This window comes from Chenopodium album, chromosome 15 (assembly GCF_948465745.1).
Source record: "Chenopodium album chromosome 15, dcCheAlbu1.1, whole genome shotgun sequence".
Lineage (NCBI taxonomy): Eukaryota > Viridiplantae > Streptophyta > Magnoliopsida > Caryophyllales > Amaranthaceae > Chenopodium > Chenopodium album.
The window spans coordinates 20,125,266-20,134,196 of record NC_137848.1 but is presented as its reverse complement, the minus strand read 5'-3'; the positions used below and the strand labels follow the sequence as shown (position 1 = coordinate 20,134,196).

At 35.0% G+C, this 8,931-nt stretch overlaps 1 pseudogene; it reads left to right on the top strand.

Annotated features, from left to right (window-relative positions):
• Positions 1 to 2,017: 2,017 nt before the first annotated feature.
• On the top strand, positions 2,018 to 8,501 carry LOC145580951 (uncharacterized; annotated as a pseudogene).
• Positions 8,502 to 8,931: the final 430 nt, after the last annotated feature.

Genomic DNA, 8,931 nt, shown 5'->3' with positions numbered 1-8,931 from the left:
AGAAGCATAAGAACTTAGCAAGAAAATATTTTGCCATATACAAAATCACATACGAATTAGCAAAAGTATATCTGTTAGTACAACTTGATGGCATAAGTGCATAACACAGATAAAACAGGTGAGCCGTGTCATATTCAAAAAACTTTGTAACTTTTTAGGTTGGGGCACCAGATATGGCAACTGCAATCATGAGTGATCCAATACCATCCACCCCCCTGGGATACATTACACAATAGTTGGAAGCACACCAAAACTCATATGTTCAATTGTTCACCAAATCACCAATATAAGAATTTATGTTAATGGCCAAACAAGTACTAGAAAGAACTATATAATGTTCAAGAAAAAGGAAATTGAGCAGTTAATAAAATTATACCATGAAGCTAAGGAGGTCGAGGACTTGGCATGGTCCTTTAGGTGAGTCCATTTGGCTCTCTGAAACAAGCTTTGTTTGTTCAGCTAATATCTCTTCCGTCCAATGAAACTCTGTTTGGAGCTTGAGATTCGTCCTTTCAAGATCCATACATAACCTTTTTTTGTGAGGTGCCAAAACTTTCTCTACTGAGGGCATTAGCCAATCTAATTTAAAGTGCATCTGTCGAAGATCAAGTAGGACTGAATTGAGGTAATTAGCTTGGGAGTCATCTAATGACTTTCCTTCATTGTTCTCAAGAAAATTAACCATCTTAGCTAGAGATTCTAAGGCCCAAGTAAGAAGACTTCCACTGTTCACAGCATGCCCTTCTATAATGTTTCCATACTTATCCCATATCTTCTGCAAAATCGGCATCAAATGAGAGCTCAAATCAACTCCAAGGAATTTTGCTTGTGATACATCATTTTCAGCAATCTGCAAAGAATATATAACAATTGAGAAGAAACAAAAGAATCGCGATTTATGAAAAAGATAAGAGTATTGGTTATATGCAGGTTTCTGACAACCTAACTAAGAAAGAGGTGTAAACCAATACACAGTACCTTAAGAGGAGAGTTCACTGTTGGAACTGAATCACCACTTTTCTGATCCTTGAACTCTGTAATTAAATTTAAGGAATTAGTTTGAGAGATTGGTATAACATACGGTAGTATAAACATAACTACAAGTGATAGAAAAAGAGCAAAAACTCAAGTATATGATGTGCAAATTCTTCATCAATCCTAGCAAAAACCAATTTGCAAATTAAATATGGTCTAATATGTTCACTCACAAATTCTTCCATTTATTCTAAATTGTGTTTTCAACATGAAATGTAGGGGATAAATTTGAATACCTTTATGAAATATGTGCTCTTGATTAGTTTGAATGCCATTGGAAAGTTGCGCGTCATTGGGGGGATTCACTTCGTCATGGATGAGCTTAGGAGGAATGTGGCAAGAAGAATCACTATGTAGCTTCTTATTACCTTCTTGTTCTCCATCTCCTCCTCCTCCTTGTCCTTTTACTTCGACTTTTGATTTAACACTTTCTTTATCTTTTCTTTGTTCACCTCTTGTAGAATCCATTCCACTAACACATACAAAGCACAATCCTTTGAAGTTAGCATTTTTTATCAAAAACCTCAAACATATAAAAATAGAAAACTTTTTTTTTCAATGCCATTTTACAAAAGTCTAGGCTAATCTCACCTTGTGTTCAAACACACGTCGGTCCAGAGCCATGATGGGGGTGGCCAGAAGAGATCGGCATAGCCCGGATAAACACATACAGGATCACAATCACCACCCTCAAAGTGATAAGCAGCAACAGTAAATTCATTCCAGGCCATGAATATCTTACTGTCAAGAGCCGTCTTACCCAAATATTGAGGAAAGCTTCCCCAAGGGAATACAATACAATTTCCCCTCTACCCCGGAAAATCCTTAACCGCGGCGAAAAAACAACCATCAGGAGTCACAAACAGCATCCTATCACTACCAATACCATCAACCATATCCCACTTTTCCTCCTCCTCATTAAGCTTGAACACTTTAAACGCCGCGATTCCTTTCTTAGACCATCTATACATACACTAAGAGCATGTTTGGTATGGGTTTTTTATAGGGCTAGAAACGGAATCGGGTTACCGTTTCCGTTAGAACATGTTTGGTTAATGAGTTAAGTAATAGAAACCGTTTCCTTCCTCTGACCATTCCACCACTTTGTTTCCACTGTAAAACTTGGGGAAACAAATCCCGTTTCTTTCCTCTATCTATTCTCTCTCCTCTCATACAACAGATCTTCCCACAAAATCCTCAACTTTGATCGATCGAAGCCACAAATTCGCTGAAGAACCCTAAATTTTCGTACTTCAAATTTTCAGAAATCCACAATCTCAAGGTTTTGATCTCTCACTTTTTTGTTGAAGAGCCCTAGATTTTGAGTTTATGTTGAATTTATAAAAATTTTGTTTGATTGATTGCGTTTTGATTTTTCTACTGTATATCGAAAGATTGCTATTTAATTTGATTTGCAATCTATATTTTTTGTTTGTGTTTTTATCTATTTTTTTATTGCTATTTTCGATCTATGGTGTTAATTCTAGGGTTTTCTATCCTAATTTTTCAGTTTTATTTGAGTTTTCTTTTTCTCAATTTAAAGTGTCATTAGTGATTTTGTGGCTATTGGTAGAAGTGCTTGTAGTTGTAACTCAGTCTTAATTGACAAACTTAGTTAAAAAACATTGCAAATTTGCAATCTTTTGTCTAATTTAAGTAAGCAAACTGAACAAAAAGTGGAGCCCTTTTTCTTTTGCCCTCTTTTTGTATGCTGAAAAAGCTTCCACTCATTCATCATTTCTTAAGCCCAAACCGTGTTGAGGCAGATTGTTAATGTTGTTTGATTGCTATTGCTTTGTTGGTTTTTAAGGCAGATTGGGTCTCTAATTTTTGTTACATGATTGCTATTGTTTTGCTTATAGTTTGTGATACTAGTGTATATTGATACTATTGTATATTTTTTGGACTGGTTTTTCAAGGTTTCTACGATGCCTCGACTAATGCGTTCCGGGTAAGGAAGAAAAAGCTAAAATAAATACAACTAATTATTTCAATGGTTATTATTATTTTGATGATGTATTGGATGTGGCATATGATGTGTGTTGTTACAATAAGGGGTGTTCAAATAAAAGAAAGGAAAAGAAATAAAAAATTGTTATGAATGTTAGTATTGAGAGGGCTTTATAGGGAGAGTGATGTGAAATGCAAGAGTGAGCTTCGCGTTAATAGAAGAACTTTCAATATTATTTGTGAGATGCTTAGAGACATTGGGGGTTTGAGTGGAACATAAAACATATCGCTTCAAGAGATAGTAGCCATGTTTTTATACACGTTGGCTCACCATAAGAAGAATAGGTCTATTGGACAATACTTCTTTAGAAGTGGAGAAACCGTGAGCCGACAATTTCACCATTGTCTAAGGGCTTTTCTCAAGTTGCATAGTGTAGGGAATATTTCAAGCCATCCCAAACTTGAACCCCATTGTGATCACACACTTAAGCATGGTGGCGTCCAAAGGGAAGGAAGATAGAGTAAAAGAGTCGCCAACAAGTTTTAGGAACTTGTAAACCATTCACAGGGTGAAGGTTACACCCCTTCACGATCCATGAGATCGCTAACTCCATAGTGGTCTGGAACCATGACTGAATATTCAGGGATGAAGATACGAATCCAATCTAAAAGAGAAAGAACTCGCCCTAAAATAGGCCTCTACTTCATTCTTCTCATATTCATGTGCGCTTTCTGACTATCATGCAATCAATAGGTTAACCCTGAACCTGTTTAATCTATGTTAATTGAATATTAATACACAAACAAAACTATTATTGGCCATCACTTGAATTATAATCATATTAGCCTAAACAAGATTATTAATTATCTTAGCGTGATTACAAGTACAAATTCCCTTTAAACATGCATAAAAGGCGTGATCAATCAATAACAATAATATATATCAAGCAACATAATAATCATCATTATCAAAATAATATTCTCATTAAAGCATAATAATATTAATAGCAAGATCCTAGGCATGATACTAACATGATTAATAACAAATCCTAGCATGTTACTAAACATTAAAGATTAAAACTTTAATCCTAACATGATACTAACATAATATTAGAAAGAATAGGAAGCAACCTAAACATGATATTAAAAAGCAATAAAGAACATCCTAACATGATACTAGGAATAATATAAACATGCTTTTTATATCAAAAGAATAATAAATAAGTAATTAGATTACATACTTTGATGTCTCGTATCTCTTTCTAATAACAAAATACACACGTTAGTAACTTCAAGGAAAATATTAAATCAAACAATTAAATTAAGGAATTGGAATAAGTATTTGGAAAGTTTAGACTGGATTTGGGAACAAACCCTCAAAAATTATCAACCTTTCACATCTAGGGCGAAGGCAACTTCGAAATTGGTGAGGTGTGGCTAGATCTTATGAATGCAGAATTTTGTAAAAAGGGTAGGCTTAGAAAAAGAATAGAGAAGAGAGAGAATTGTTGATGATTGTTGTGGTTTGAAAACGGGGAATAATGACCCTATTTATAGAAAAATAATCCGGAAATTTATAGAATTTAAATCGGAGTAAAATTGGTTCTGTTGCAGAGCTGTCGCTGTGCGACAGAACTTTGTCGCCATGCAACAGACTTTGTCGCACTGCGACAGACTCTATCGCCGTGCGACAAACCTGTCGTTTGGCGCTGGTTAAAAGATAAAAACGCGCTTGTACGAAATCCTTTTCCTAATATAATTAAGTAATTGGAATTAGGCTTATAATATATCGTTGGAAAGCTCTTTTCGAGCCCAATCCAACTATACTATTATTGGACCCTTATCTTCGACCAAACTAAATTGGACTGGCTATTTTCATAAATAAAGTAGATTTTTGAAAACAGAAAGAAGAGTTTTTAAATAAAAACAACCGCATCACAAGACTTTCCACACTTTCACTTTGTTCGATAATCAAATGACGTGAAAGATATTCATCACTGGGTTTGGTTTTGGGGAGACACATTTGGGTGTCTACACATGGAGTACAAGTTTACAATCCCACTCCATTGGATGATTGTGAAGATGAAAGGTGGAAATCCTTCACAGTATTGGTATTTTCTAAGCCCCTAAATTTTGCTAGGATTTTCTTATTTTTACTAGTTTGTAAGTAATATTTTTTTCCTAATTTTGTAGAATTGTTTAGGGACATTAGATGGGACTTACATTAATGTAAATGTGCCTTCACAAGAACGACCAAAATATAGAACAAGAAAAGGAACGATTGCTATGAATGTATTGGGTGTTTATGCACCTAATATGCAATTTATTTATGTTCTTTCTGGTTGGGAAGGTTCGGCCCATGATATGCGTGTACTTCGAAATGCTCTTTCTAGACCAAACGGTTTTAGGGTACCTCGAGGTAAGTGAAGGTCTTTTTTGTGAGTATATATGTTTTATTAGTTTTGGTAGGTAGTACTCATTTTGTTTAATAACTTTGAATGTATTTATTATTTGACTGATGCGGGTTATACGAATTGTGAGGGATTTCTTGCTCCATATAGAGGTTAAAGATATCATTTAAAAGAATGGACGGATCGACAACCCGAAAGCGCAGAGGAATTCTATAACATGAAACATGCTAGGGCGCGAAATATGATTGAGAGATGTTTTGGCCTACTTAAAGGAAGATGGAGTATACTTAGAAGTCCTTCGTTTTTCCCAATTCGAACTCATGGACGTATCGTGATGGCTTGTTGCTTATTACATAATCTAATTTGAAAATTCTTTCCTACGGAGTATATAAAAGAAGATGAATTGAGTGAATCCGATGATGATTCCGAGAGTGATTCCGACGATGAGAGGGAATTTATTACAAGTGTTGCTACTTCAGATCATTGGACCAATTTTAGAAACACATTAGCCCAAGATATGTTTAACGATTAGAGGGCGAGAGGTAGACATGGTTAATAACACAAAATGTATGTTTTTCGTTTTTTTTTCTTCGATTACATTTTGTTATGTTCATCCTTGTAATCTGTTATGTCAGTTATATTATAATATGCCTCATACTTTGTTATGTTTTGTGATATGCACATTTTGTTATGTTCATTCTCTTTTAATCTACATTTTTTCAGATGGAGGCTAGTCACAGTGGCGGATCCAGGAATTATACCTAGGGGGTTCGAACTTCATCAAACACCCGATATTCGAATGCACTGATATAAATCGGGTATTCAAGTATAAAATAGAGTGTTCAAATAAATACCAATACACAAGTACATAACAAAATAAGTCCAGATTCCAAAAAAATGCAAAATAATTATTAAAAAAATAAATTAATTTTTGAGATTTGTTTCAAAAATGCTCCAAACTTTTCAAGGTCACACACTACAATAATAAAAAAAAAAAAACATTAATCAGTACTACACTACTCTACTGCCCATTTAAGTATTTAACAGTTAACAATACAATTATAAAAGTATACAACAAAACAATCAACATACTATTGCAAAGGTGAAAAAAAAACGAAGAATGTGTTACTATAAGTCTCGAACACGGGACCTTCAGTCCAAAATTTACTAACTTATCCAACTGAGCTGCGCGGCCAACATTGTATATATTTGTTTTGAATATAATTTATATAGTTTTTCTGTTTTTTTTTTTAAATAAAATTTCCATTTTTTTTTCCGGATCTAACGGGGTTCAGTTGAACCCCCTGAACCCCCGCTGGATCCGCCACTGGCTAGTCAAGCTAAGGGTGAGGCAAGCAATCGAGGAAGAGGTTAAAATAAAAGGTATTGGACGTATGAAGAAGACGCGGTTCTAATAAGATATTTGCATGAGTTGTGTTGCGATCCGAAGTGGACGTGTGAGAATGGGTTTAAGAATGGTTACATGAATAAGTTGGAAGAGATGATCAATGGTGTACTTCCTAATTGCGGCTTGAGAGCGGTTCCCCACATTAAATTGAGGATCAAGCATTGGTCGGAGAAATATAGTGCATTGGCAGAAATGTTATCCACCTCAAGATTTGGATGGGGATGCTGAGAAGAAAATTCTACAAGTAGATAAGTCGATATTCGACGGATGGGTAAAGGTATGAACTGAAATTTTTTTTGTTCTGTTCTGATGCAATTTTTTGTTATGTTCTGATTTGAATCTTTCCTCTGCTTCTGTATTGGGCTGATTGTTTGGTTAGATTTTTCTTGACTGTTTGAGAATACGCATATTTCAAAGAGTAATGTTGCCCATGTTGATGTTATGGTTGATGCATCCTGTACTTGTAAATGATACTTTAGCAGATTTTGACTTTTTAATGCACTACTCTGTATGACTGTATAATTGAATGTATGAATGGTCCAACAACTTTTGATTATTTGTAATTGTAACTAGTCATGAGTTGTTTTTACTGTCAACTAATTACATGTTTGCTCACCTCAGAATCTATTTGTTTAGTAGTCAAAAATCACTTTTTTGATCGAATATCTAACTTATGAACTTCCTTGACTTTATGGATTGTTGTAGCAAAAATCACTTTTCAGTGAGATTATTGAACTTCCTTGACTTTATGGATTGTTGTAGCAGATTATTCAACCTACATTTTTGTCGTTTGTTGCTCCCATGCTGTTACTTCCCCTCTTACTCTCCTCTTTTGCTGTTGCCCCCCTCCCCCCTCCCTTATGCTACTACTTCTGCCACCCTTTTACTGCTACCTTGCTACTTCTGCCCCCCTTTTGCTGCTACCTTGCTACTTCTGCCCCCCTTTTGCTGCTACCTTGCTGCTTCCCCTTTTCCTTCTGCTATTCCCCTACTGCTGCCCCTCTCCTTTTTGTTGCTTCCGTGCTGGCGGCTGCTGCCCCCACTCCCTGATCCCTGCATACTGTTGTTACCCCCCTCTACCATGTGGCAGACTCATAAGAAATATTATTAATCTAGTTGTATTCTCTCTTATATGGTAGACTCATAAGAAAGCTAAGGGGTTGTTTGGAGTTCCATTCGTTCATTATGACACTCTAGCAAAAATATATACAAAAGACAAAGCTACCGGAGATGCATATGAGTCGTTTGATGATGCTATAGAAGATATGGATCAAGAGATTGATAAGCAACCATTGAATGTCGAGAGTGATGAAGAAGATGATGTGAATTCTACTCATTCAGACACTTATTCTTCTACAAGTCAATCCGGAAAACGTCCCATGAAGATAGAGGATGATCATTCAACTCCTTCAAAAATGGCAAAAGTGAAGGCTTCTATGATTCATTCTTACGCAAGTGATTCCACTACTCAATCCGGAAAACGTTCTACAAAGGCGAAGGAGGCTAAGGTAAAGGGAAATAACAAGGTAGATTTGAAGAGTTTGTGTACGAATGATGATGATGATTTGGTGGCCTCCCTCCATGATGTTTCTAACAATTTTAGAAAGATATTTGAAAATATCAATGTTAATCTTGGGACTATGGCTAGTGCATGGTCTAAAGCGGAAGAAGAGAGCAAAGGATGGATGAAAAAGTGAACAAGGTTTTGGATGAGGTGATGAAGTTAGATGAAATTTCTCCATCCGAAGCTTTAGAGGTAACTACAATTCTCATGGCGGAAGAACATAAGCTTCGTATCTTCTATCAAGCGCTAACTAATATGAAGAAACAATATGCAATTGATCTTCTTAAGAAGTAGAAAGTTTTGTCCTAAGTTGTTATGAAGAAACAAGGTTTTGGATGGTTTTTGAATGCTTCTTTTTATTATTATTATTTTTATTTATTTGAGAATACTAGAATTTCAATGCTTTCGTAATCAACAATTTATGTGACTTTGCCTATATCTAGCATATGATATATTATGGTTCAAATATATATATATATATATATATATATATATATATATATATATATATATATATATATATATATATATATATATATATATATATATATATATATTATGGT